This window comes from Bactrocera tryoni, unplaced genomic scaffold (assembly GCF_016617805.1).
Source record: "Bactrocera tryoni isolate S06 unplaced genomic scaffold, CSIRO_BtryS06_freeze2 scaffold_7, whole genome shotgun sequence".
Classification (NCBI taxonomy): Eukaryota; Metazoa; Arthropoda; class Insecta; order Diptera; family Tephritidae; genus Bactrocera; species Bactrocera tryoni.
In genome coordinates, this window is record NW_024396366.1 from 14820825 (window position 1) to 14833255 (window position 12431).

The 12431-nt window shown below is 36.8% G+C and overlaps 1 protein-coding gene across 1 annotated transcript in view; it reads right to left on the reverse strand.

Annotated features, from left to right (window-relative positions):
• Positions 1-8176: 8176 nt before the first annotated feature.
• LOC120781455 (transcription initiation factor IIB) overlaps positions 8177-12431 on the reverse strand; it is a 348751-nt gene continuing 344496 nt past the window's right edge. The window contains exon 9 of the transcript XR_005706067.1: positions 8177-8420. The gene's annotated coding sequence lies outside the window, so the exon portion shown is untranslated. The remainder of the gene's footprint in view (positions 8421-12431) is intronic.

Consider the following 12431-nt stretch of genomic DNA (forward strand, 5'->3'; position numbering starts at 1 on the left):
TTAAAAAGGTCAAGCTTTCGTTTGGCTTTACACATATATAGTGAATCGATCAATATGTAAGATATCTTAAGAAACTAGGGGAACGTACAATATTGGTGAATAATATAAAATTGGATATAAGCAAATAAAATATTGAACGAAGCAAAATTTAATCAAAAAACTAATTGGGTATTTGATCTCTAATATAATAATAATTATAACAATCATGATGGACCCTATTTCAAGATTGTCTACTTTTTTAAAGAAAAAACATAGAAACTTCAAATTTAAAAGGGAATGCTTATTAGCATTCGAGAAAACATTCTTTGACATTTATTTCTTGAAGATTATCTCTTTCAAATATTGGTTGTGTTCCATCCGCTGAGTCCCATTTTCTATGACTCGTTCGAGCATTTCGACAAGTAACTGTCGAATAGCATGTCTGATGTTTTGCACCAAGGCCTGAAAAGAAGCGAGACCTTCTGGGGCGATAATGTTGCGCATGGGGGATTGTGGCCAAGAATCAGGAGATTCTATCAACCATCGGAGGCCATTCCACCAGAGGGTGGTGGTGGCAAGGGGCAGTGGCTTGCACCCTCTTGTTCCTAGATCGGCAGGATTGTCAGCACTGGCTACGTGACGCCAAGTGGCTGATCCCACTAGGTCAAGTATTTGAGACGTTCGATTAGAAATATACGTCTTCCATGCATGTGGTGGGTTTTCCAATCAGGCTAGTACAATTTCGGAATCGGACCACATATATAGTTTGCATTTTGTCTTGTTTAAATGCATTTGCACCATGGCTACTAATTTGGAAAGTGGTAGTGCGCCACATAACTCAAGTCGTGAAAGACTTATTGTTTTTAAAGGTGTCACCTTTGCTTTTGCGACTAATAAGTGGCTTGTGGTCGTGGTGTCGCTTTGCGTGCGCACATAGATAGTAGCGCAGTATGCCTTTTCAGAGGCGTCACAGAAGCGATGTAATTCGACTTTGTGATCGGGGGAGTAATTTACCCATCGCGGAATTTGAATCTGAGAAATATCATTCAGATTGTTTGCGAACTGGGACCATTTATATAAGCGAAGAGGTTTCAATTGTTCGTCCCAGTCGGTTCCGTCTAGCCATAATTCCTGTATTAAGATTTTTGCTTGGATCATAATTGGCGAAAGCCATCCTGCAGGGTATTTTTGTGATGGCTGATAATGCGGATATGGACTCTGTCGTGTATGAGAACTGGTCCGATATCACATTCCATTGGATGCCTACAGTTTTTGTTGTACTTTCCTTTTCGAATATAAGGAAATTAGTGTCCAACTAATTTCGTTTGGAATATTTTTGAGTATTTTTGGGTGATTTGCCGTAATATTTTTTAAAGGAAAGGGCTTTTATTACCTTTGATAAGGCCTCGTTTGCTTGTGGAAGGGTGTGACTTCCAGACAGAATATCTTCTACATACGTTTAAGTTTTCACCATTTCAATTGCCAGAGGAAATTCTGACTTTGTGTTGTCTGCCAATTCGTGGGGTGTTCGAATGATTAAATATGGTGCACAGCTTACCCCAAATGAAACTGTTTTTAATTTGAAGTCGCGTAAAGGACTGGTGGGGGATCTTCGGAACATAATCCGTTAAAATCCTGGTCGTCTTTATGTACGACTATTTGCCGATACATTTTTTCAACATCCCCATTGAATACTTATTTGAATATACGCCAATTTAATATCAGAAGCATTAAATCTGGTTGGAGTGTGGGTCCCGTAAATAAAATGTCATTTAGGGAATTCCCCGAACTAGTGGTTTTCGAGACATTAAAGACAACTCTTACTTTTGTTGTTTTTTTGTCTGGCTTTACTACTGCGTGATGTGGCAGGTAAAAGGAGTAATATTTGCCGTTGACAATTTTCTCCCGGGGTTTACTTCCTCCATATGATCTAAATGGAGGTATTCTTCAAACACACCATCATATTCAGATTTTAGTTCACCTTTTTTAAGTAGGTTTCTTTCCATACTTAGAAACTGCTGTATTGCAGAGGTGAGAGAGTGACTTAAGGCGAGTGTATCTGGAAATTGTTGCTTAAGTGGTAGTCGTTCGACGTACCGACCGTTTTCTGATCTAGTAGTTGTGGCTTTGTAAAAGTCCTCACAATACTGATCTTCAGGGGTTGTGACAGATATGGGGGGGAGTTCTTCTAATTCCCAAAATTTTCTCAATTGTGAATTGAGGTACTCACTTGAGACTTCCTCAACTTGAGTTGTCAATGTTGTAACTGGTTCCGCAACTACCCCACTTAGGACCCATCTGAAAATGGTATTTTGCGCCAGTAGTGTATTTGTGATTTTCTCAATACCCTCGAGTATTATCTGCGGTATGAGATCGCTGCCTAATAGAAGATCTATTTGAGCGGGGGTGTTGCAGTTTGAGTCTGCTAGCTTATGATAGCTTGGTAACATACTGGTTAATTGCGGCAAGACAACAGCTTGCGCTTGTATCCGCTTATCCGCTTTGGGGGAAAAGAGGGTAATGGGGCAGATTTTATTTGAGTTTTGAACAACTCTTCCGCCCATTCCCAAGATTTCAAAATTGGCCAGTTTTGTTGGCAACTGAAGCCTGTTTTGTGCCCTAGACGCTATAAATGATCGTTGTGATCCTTGGTCTATTAAGGCTCTGAGTTTAAACAGTTCTCCTCGGTGTTCAATGGAGACAACTGCTGTGGGTAATAGTACCCTACTATGATTTTCGCTATGTAGCGTTTGGATTTTTAACGCCTCTGAGCAGCATGGTGCTTCTTGGCAGTTTTCAGTATTTGTTGTTGCAACTAAACCTGTTGATCTTTTTACGTTTGCGTTGCTTGGGAGTGAGCTGGGAAAATTTGTTATATGTAACATTGAATGATGTCTTTTATGGCAGTAAACGCAATTAAACTTGCTTTCGCAATCTTCAAGCGTATGCGCATGTGACAGATAGTTGGTACATAATTTTTTCGTTCTTACGAAATTGTTTCGATCGCTAACATTCATTTTTTTGAATTTTTCGCACGATTTTAGCTTGTGACCTCCTCTACAAACTTCGCATGACGTTTGCTTATATTGTTCGGATATAAACGATTGATTTTTAAGAAAGCTTTTTTTTAAATTATTGTGGTCTGTTGAAGCTTCTATTAAGGTCGTTTTGAACGTTTTTCGTTCTGACTAGTTTTTTATCTACCCTTTCTGCAATTTCGTATTGGGTAGTAAGAAATTCTTTCATTTGCTGCCACGTTGGGCACTTTCTTCGTGATGAGAGCGATTGTTCTAACAAAAGTAACGATTTTTCTGGTAATGCAGCTGTGCATATATTTACCAGAATGGGGTCCCAATTATCTGTGGGAATATTCTGTGTCGATAAAACCGACAAACAATTTGAAACATTGGATTGAAGCTTTATGAATTCTTCCCTGGGTTCTTTCTGAATTTTTGGTAAATTCATTAGTATCGTCACTTGCTTGTCGACCAATATTTTCTCGTTTTCGTAACGTGCTTTAAGAGCTTCCCAAACAAAATTGAAATTGAGAGCGAACTGTTTGACTATTACGCCTGCTTGACCTTTGGTTTTGTATCTGAGGTGATACAATCTTTGCGCTTGTGATAATTTAGGATGGGTTATGTACACAGCTGTAAACATGTCCCGGAAGGACGGCCACTGCTCATAACCACCTGGCACTTTAAGGTGAATGCCTGAACTTGCCTCTTGGGCTTGTTTTTGGGCCAGCTCTACTCTCGGTTGTGGAGTAGGTGTAATTGCTTTAATTTATTTTAATTGATCGGAAATCATAGCTTTCGTCTCTTCGTACTGGTCTAAGCAGTTTTCATATTTGGAGTATGCTGAAGATTTGAAATTTTCAGGTAGATCAGATTCGTCAGATTCTACAATTGCGTCATACGCAGCTTAGAGACGTGTCCAGAAATTACCCAGATTTTCGTTTTTAATTTCTAATACCGTGATAAATAACTTTTGTTTTATACATTTTGCCATGAGATGCGTATTTCCGAAGCTAGGTAGACAATTTCACGATTTTAGGCGAATTTCCGAAATTTCAAGGCCGGAGTTGGGGTTGAAGATGCAATCCGATCTCAAAACAAAAAGTTGCATTGGAATCAGGAAGTACTAAGGCAACTTTTCCGCACTATTAGAAATCGCGAATCGAAAAAAGTCCGGAATCGACCCACCCTATTGGAGACGTGTCCAGAAATTGCCCGGATTTTCTTTTTTGATTTCTAGTAGCGATTCAGAATTGTCTTGAATCGGTGAAGATTAAAATCGAGTGCAGTATCGAATTAAACTTAGTATATGAAATATCTTTCAGCTTTTTTTGTTTTGTAGCATCTTGCTTTGAGCATGTAGCATCAGCAGGTGTACATGGGCTTTTTTCTTCGGAAATCATTTTTGGAACTTTTAGTGACTGTATTGCTTTAGATTCTTTTGAATCTGAGCTCATTTAGAAGATGTTTTGAAGTAATTTAAAATGTCTAAGTATAAACTAGACTGGTAGATGTACAGAAATAGCTTTGTATAGTAATATAGAGAATAGAAAACACTTTTGTATACAAGAGTTTGAAAGAGAATCAATAAAACCACTGCCTTTTTGATAACCGAACTTTTAAAATATTTTCGTATATATTTACTTATGTGATTAGACCAGAACTCTTAAGTAAATAAGAGTTTTGAACGAACTTGATAAGACAAGAAGCTTTATGTATATGATGGTGTGTGTAATCGCGAACTCTTTTAAGTTAATAAGAGTTTTGAACGAAATGTTTAGACGTGAACTCTTTTAAGTAAATAAGAGTTTTCCAAATCATGTAAAATATCACGCGTATATAGAATTTCACTTCAATTTGATTTAATTATTTAGTGTTGCCCGGAAGTATTTTATATGTTTTATTTTTCTACATATATACTATATGTATATTGTTTCGTTAACATTTACCTGCCCGTTTCCCCTCGCCACACCCGCCCTATATAGAGATGCAGTATTTTCTGTTCTCTCCATATTCTTTAAAAATAGCCTTATCTGTCCGTCATGATTCTCTTTGGATTTCCAAAAATAGCAGCTTGCTTACGTAACTTATCAATCACTGCTGATGCACCATTATTTTTTGTTGGATATAACCAGACAAATTTTGAGAATGCGTCTACAACTGATAAAATATGGTTATAATGTGTTGCAGTAAACGTCAAAGGTTCTAAATGGTCTAAGTTATGGGTGCTTAATGATTGATCATCTTTGGGAATTGGAGTAAGAAACCCTTCTTTCTTGCACATTTTTGCGTTTGCGCCTACAACTGATAAAATGTGGTTATAATGTGTTGCGGTAACCGTCAAAGGTTATAAATGGTCTAAGTTATGGGTGCTTAATGATTGATCATCTTTGGGAATTGGAGTAAGAAACCCTTCTTTCTTGCACATTTTTGCGTTGCTTCTACACCGAATTTGCGCTTCTTTATATGACCACTGTAGTAAATGCCACAAGGACCTACTCGCCTCAGTCCTTGCACCGTCCAACGCATTTCTTGGACATCGGTAATGTCAGCCTTTGCTCTAACGAGGACATCAACTAGCTGAGCAGCGGTAACTTCCCAATGATGGGCCCGACATTCCAGGTGCATGCACTTAATACGTTTGACATGGTCGTCATCAAAAAGGAGGTTTCTATTCCGAGGCTGTTTTTTTACTTTTCATGGGGGGTTCTTTACGTGGCGGGTCCGAAGCTTTGCGCACAACCCTGAGGAGAGATGGTTCGCCTTCTTACATTAGCACGCCTTCAAACGGGTGTTCTTTGGCTATGTAGAGGGTATTTGGTTTCTAATCGTGAAAAAATAAGTTTACGTGAGATTATTAACTTTATGTGCGGACAATTAAAAAAAAAGCGAAAGTGCAACACGTAAAGTGGCTTCAGTACCGGAAGCTTTTCTAAAGCATTTAAAATCAGAAGCATCGCGATGGTAAAAACGGAACGCTTGTATTATGGCTTGAAAATGATGCACAGAAAATAATACCTGTATTCTCAATGCGAAAACCCATCAGTTTTATGAAAAAAAAAGTTAAGGCTTCAACAGTTAATGCGGACAAACCAAATGTTAGCGATAGCAAGGGTTTTCAACAATTTTCAAATTAAAAATTTTTCCACAATATTAAAATGATTAAGTTATTAAGTGTTGGAAAAACCTGTGGGAAGGCGTTGCATTGAGGGAGAATCATGAAGATGCCAGAAGTTGCCAGCACCATTGGAGCAGAAAGTTTGATTTCCATATTCAAGATATCAACGTGTTCTTTGAAGATTGTGTTTTGAACGATGACGAAATTTTTCAAGATTTAGATGGAAACAATAATAACAAAGAAAACGAAGCAATAGTGGATGCATGCAGCGGAACTGGTTCCCCGAGTCTAATAAGGTTTTAAGGAAAGCAATTGAATTCGAAAATCACTTTCTAATTCATGATTAATATGAAGAACGCTCAGCAAATTCAGCGAGATATTAAAAGAACAAATGAATATTATACCAATTTATAGGAGTTTTTCTGAATCGATTTGGTAATTTTTTTCTTTAATCGTTTTTTATTACATCAATTGAATGAATTGGTTTTGTTTATATTATAGAAACTAAATAAATAAATGTAGGTGGGTTCGTTTTTATTAAATTGTATGTTTATTTGACAAAACGTTTTATTTTATATAAGATTATTTTAAGTAAGTTTATTTTAAAAAAATTTTATATTAAGTTTGCGAGTTCATTTGAACCTGATCAGTGCTCGTCCGCGTGTCGACTGATTGTTTACACGCTTGTTAAGCCCTGTTTACAGCTTAATTGAGGACACCTTTGTGCTACGATTTGGATAATTGATTCAACTTGTTTGTACATTATCGACGTTTTTATACTATTGATCTTTTTTCAAAAAAGTTTCGTTAACATTTACCTGCCCGTTTCCCCTCGACACACCCGCCCTATATAGAGATGCAGTATTTCCTGTTCTCTACAATATTGTTTAAAAATAGCCTTATCTCTCCGTCATGATTCTCTTTGGATTTCCAAAAATAGCAGCTTGTTTACGTAACCTATCAATCACTGCTAATGCACCATTATCTTTTGTTGGATATAACCAGACAAATTTTGAGAATGCGTCTACAACTGATAAAATGTGGTTATAATGTGTTGCAGTAACCGTCAAAGGTTCTAAATGGTCTAAGTGATGGGTGCTTAATGATTGATCATCTTTAGGAATTGGAGTAAGAAACCCTTCTTTCTTGCACATTTTTGCGTTTGCTACAATGCACTCTACATTCGAAGTAGGCGTGGTTGTAAACCGATTTCGTCCTTTTTCACAACTAATCATAAAAGCGTCAAGAGAATTTTATGAACCTAATTTGGTTGAAATTGGTCTAGTAGGTTCGGAAATATGTTATTTCACCTAAAGGAGGTGGATGCCACACTCATTGTCCATTTCTGATTCTGCTCCTGCAAAGCCCCCTCTGCAAAGAAACTTTATTGTCTCTGAGTTTCTCTCCCACCACGAATTCCACACCGAATTTGCGCTTCTTTATATGACCACTGTAGTAAATGCCACAAGGACCTACTCGCCTCAGTCCTTGTACCGTCCAACGCATTTCTTGGACAGCGGTAATGTCAGCCTTTGCTCTAACGAGGACATCAACTAGCTGAGCAGCGGTACCTTCCCAATGATGGGGCCCGACATTCCAGGTGCATGCACTTAATGCGTTTGCCATGGTCGTCATCAAAAAGGAGGTTTCTCTTCCGAGGCTTTTTTTTTACTCTTCATTGGTGGTTTTTTTACGTGGCGGGTCCGAAACCTTGCGCACAACCCTGAGGAGAGATGGTTCGCCTTCTTACATTAGCTCGCCTTCAAACGGGTGTTCTTTGGCTATGTAGAGGATATTTGGTTTAAGACCGAAAGTCGTAAGCTGCTTGAACCATGTGTAAAAGAATCGTTTCTGGCCACTCCCAAGTGAAAGGCAATCAGAGAACTTTCCTCAGTTGTGTGAAATTCAACATAAAACTCCATCCTCAAAATGTTTTAATTAAATTCAAATTACTAAAAAAATAAGCTAAAAAAAGAATAAAGAAAACAATAAAATATAAGATTTTAAAGGTATAGTTACAGACCAATCAGTAGCTGAGTATTTGTAATTAAAACTAAGCTAATATCATTTTTAAATTACAAATTATAGATTTTATGTTTATTTATTGTAATGGTGATAGCGAATAATTAGTTTAAGCTACAAAGCTACATCTGTGGTAGTTGATCAATAGGCGTAGTGAACTTGAAATCCTCAGGAAATAGCTTCAGTGCATGCGGATACATCAATTTGTACGATTGCCTTATGGTCACATCAGCCACACCTGCAATGTCGCCAATTTCTTTTTGACTACGTTTATGTTCAGAAGCCTATAAATAAATATGCACACATTTTATATTGGAAAAGCACAAGCATATAAATTTTGTATAAGCCGGACATACATATATACATATTAGTCAATTATAGATACTTTCAGTAGTTCGCCTTTTAATGTTAGAATCTTCTTATAATCTTGGATATTGTTGCTACAGATTATAAAAGCAGTTTTGATCACCGGTTGTTTGTAACACCTAAAACTAATCGAGATGGATATAGAGTTATATGTATATACATACATAAATGACGAAGGACGAATTGAAATTACGTTGATTATGTGTCCGTCCGTCTGTCTCTGTAAACTGTAACTGCTTTACTGTTGTAATAAAATTCGGTACATAAAACTCTTCTAATGTTGCTAAGCGACAGTCCGAAAATGAGAGTAATCCGTTTACAACCACGCCTACCTTCCATTTAGCAAAATCTAAAATTCCCATTACACCCATTCCTGGCTCAATGGGTGTGTAAACAACCAAAATTGTCGGGTTTGGGACCAAGAGCAACCTGAAGAAATTCAAGAGCTGCCATTTCATTCTGAAAAAACAATGGTTTGGTGTGGTTCGTGGAATCATCGATCCACATTTATTAAAAAATGATGCCTGTGAGAACGTAACCGGAAATTGAAGCCACTGATATCGGCCACATTTGGCTTCAACACGACGGCGCCACTTCTCATACATCGCATCAATCAATGGATGTATTGATAGAACACTTCGGAAGCAGACTATTTCTCGTTTGGTCTGGTGGATTGGCCACCAAATTCGTTTGACATCAAACCCTTAGGTTTTTGCCTTTGGGGATATGTAAAGTCTAAAGTCTATGCGGACAATCTCGCTTCTTTTCAGGCCTTGGTGCAAAACATCAGACATGCTATTCGACAGTTACTTGTCGAAATGCTCGAACGAGTCATAGAAAATGGGACTCAGCGGATGGAACACAACCAATATTTGAAAGAGATAATCTTCAAGAAATAAATGTCAAAGAATGTTTTCAGGAATGCGAATAAGCATTCCCTTTTAAATTTGAAGTTTCTATGTTTTTTCTTTAAAAAAGTAGACAATCTTGAAATAGGGTCCATCATGATTGTTATAATTATTATTATATTAGAGATCAAATAACCAATTAGTTTTTTGATTAAATTTTGCTTCGTTCAATATTTAAAATTTTATTTGCTTATATTCAATTTTATATTATTCACCAATATTGTACGTTCCCCTAGTTTCTTAAGATATCTTACATATTGATCGATTCACTATATACGGTGTAAAGCCAAACGAAAGCTTGACCTTTTTAAGATTGGTCCAATTTGATTCATTTTGACATCACGACATATTATTACCAGAAAAGGAAGCTCAATTAAGACTTACAAATTTACTGATATTATAGTATAAAATATTCCAGAAATTGTAATCTATTGTTATGTAAATGGCAAAATGCTAGAAATATTGACCGGATTTTAAGAGAACTATTGAGCTGGTGTTAACCAAGACTTGTTCTTGGCACTGAGGTTCACATATATCTGTTGACTAAAGAATGTATTTGTATGGTAAATATATTTTAAAGTGAATGTAGAAGTAATCCTATTTTACACGGATTATTTACATAGTATTTTTTTAACATCACCTAAGCAATATTTTACACGGTTTTACTTTCTTGCACGGCTTTTTGTAAAATTTTTAGAAATTAGAAAATGTTTTCGTAAAACAACAACAAAACCATGAGATGCAGCGTTAAAAGTAAACAAACAAAAAAGGAAATGTGAAAACAAAACATTTCGCCAGAGCATCTAATCGTGAAAAAATAAGTTTACGTGAGATTATTAACTTTATGTGCGCACAATTAAAAAAAAACGAAAGTGCTACACGTAAAGTGGTTTCAGATGGCAGTACCGGAAGCTTTTCTAAAGCATTTAAAATCAGAAGCATCGCGATGGTAAAAACGAAACGCTTGTATTATGGCCTGAAAATGATGCACAGAAAAGAATACCTGTATTCTCAATGCGAAAACCCATCAGTTTTATGAAAAAAAAAGTTAAGGCTTCAACAGTTAATGCGGACAAACCAAATTTTAGCGATAGCAAGGATTTTCAACAATTTTCAAATTAAAAATCTTTCCACAATATTAAAATGATTAAGTTATTAAGTGTTGGAAAAACCTGTGGGAAGGCGTTGCATTGAGGGAGAATCATAAAGATGAGAACTTGTCTGCGTGCGCGGTTATTGCCAGCGCCATTGGAGCAGAAAGTTTGATTTCCATATTCAAGATATCAACGTGTTCTTTAAAGATTGTGCTTTGAACGATGACGAAATTTTTCACGGTTTAGATGGAAACAATAATAACAACGAAAACGAACCAATAGTGGATGCATGCAGCGGAACTGGTTCCCCAAGTCTAATTAGGTTTTAAAGAAAGCAATTGAATTCGAAAATCACTTTCTAATTCATGATTGATATGAAGAACGCTCAGCAAATTCAGCGAGATATTAAAAGAACAATTGAATATTATACCAATTTATAGGAGTTTTCTGAATCGATTTCGTAATTTTTTTCTTTAATCGTTTTTTATTACATAAATTGAATGAATTGATTTTGTTTATATTATAGACACTAAATAAATAAATGTAGGTGGGTTCGTGTTTATTAAATTGTATGTTTATTTGACAAAACGTTTTATTTTATTTAAGATTATTTTAAGTAAGTTTATTTTAAAAAAATTTTATATTAAGTTTGCGAATTCATTTGAACCTGATCAGTGCTCGTCCGCGTGTCGACTGATTGTTTACACGCTTGTTAAGCCCTGTTTACAGCTTAATTGGGGACACCTTTGTGCTACGATTTGGATAATTGATTCAACTTGTTTGTACATTATCGTCGTTTTTATACTATTGATCTTTTTTCAAAGAAAGTTTCGTTAAAATTTACCTGCCCGTTTCCCCTCGACACACCCGCCCTATATAGAGATGCAGTATTTCCTGTTGTCGACAATATTCTTTAAAAATAGCCTTATCTGACCGTCATGATTCTCTTTGGATTTCCAAAAATAGCAGCTTGTTTACGTAACCTATCAATCACTGCTGATGCACCATTATCTTTTGTTGGACAAAAGACAAATTTTGAGAATTGCAGTAACCGTCAAAGGTTCTAAATGGTCTAAGTGATGGGTGCTTAATGATTGATCATCTTTAGGAATTGGAGTAAGAAACCCTTCTTTCTTGCACATTTTTTTGCTACAATGCACTATACATTCGAAGTAGGCGTGGTTGTGAACCGATTTCGTCCTTTTTCACAACTAATCATAAAAGCGTGAAGAGAATTTTATGAACCTAATTTGGTTGAAATTGGTCTAGTAGATTCGGAAATATGTTATTTCACCTAAAGGAGGTGGATGCCACACTCATTGTCCATTTCTGATTCTGCTCCTGCAAAGCCCCCTCTGCAAAGAAACTTTATTGTCTCTGAGTTTCTCTCCCACCATGAATTCCACACCGACTTTGCGCTTCTTTATATGACCACTGTAGTAAATGCAACAAGGACCTAATCTCCTCAGTCCTTGTACCGTCCAACGCATTTCTTGGACAGCGGTAATGTCAGCCTTTGCTCTAACGAGGACATCAACTAGCTAAGCAGCGGTACCTTTCCAATGATGGGGCCCGACATTCCAGGTGCATGCACTTAATGCGTTTGCCATGGTCGTCATCAAAAAGGAGGTTTCTCTTCCGAGGCTTTTTTGTTTACTTTTCATTGGGGGGTTTTTTACGTGGCGGGTCCGAAACCTTGCGCACAACCCTGATGAGAGATGGTTCGCCTTCTTACATTAGCACGCCTTCAAACGGGTGTTCTTTGGCTATGTAGAGGATATTTGGTTTAAGACCGAAAGTCGTAAGCTGCTTGAACCATGTGTAAAAGAATCGTATCTGGCCACTCCCAAGTGAAAGGCAATCAGAGAACTTTCCACAGTTGCGTGAAATTCAACATAAAACTCCATCCTCAAAATGTTTTAATTAA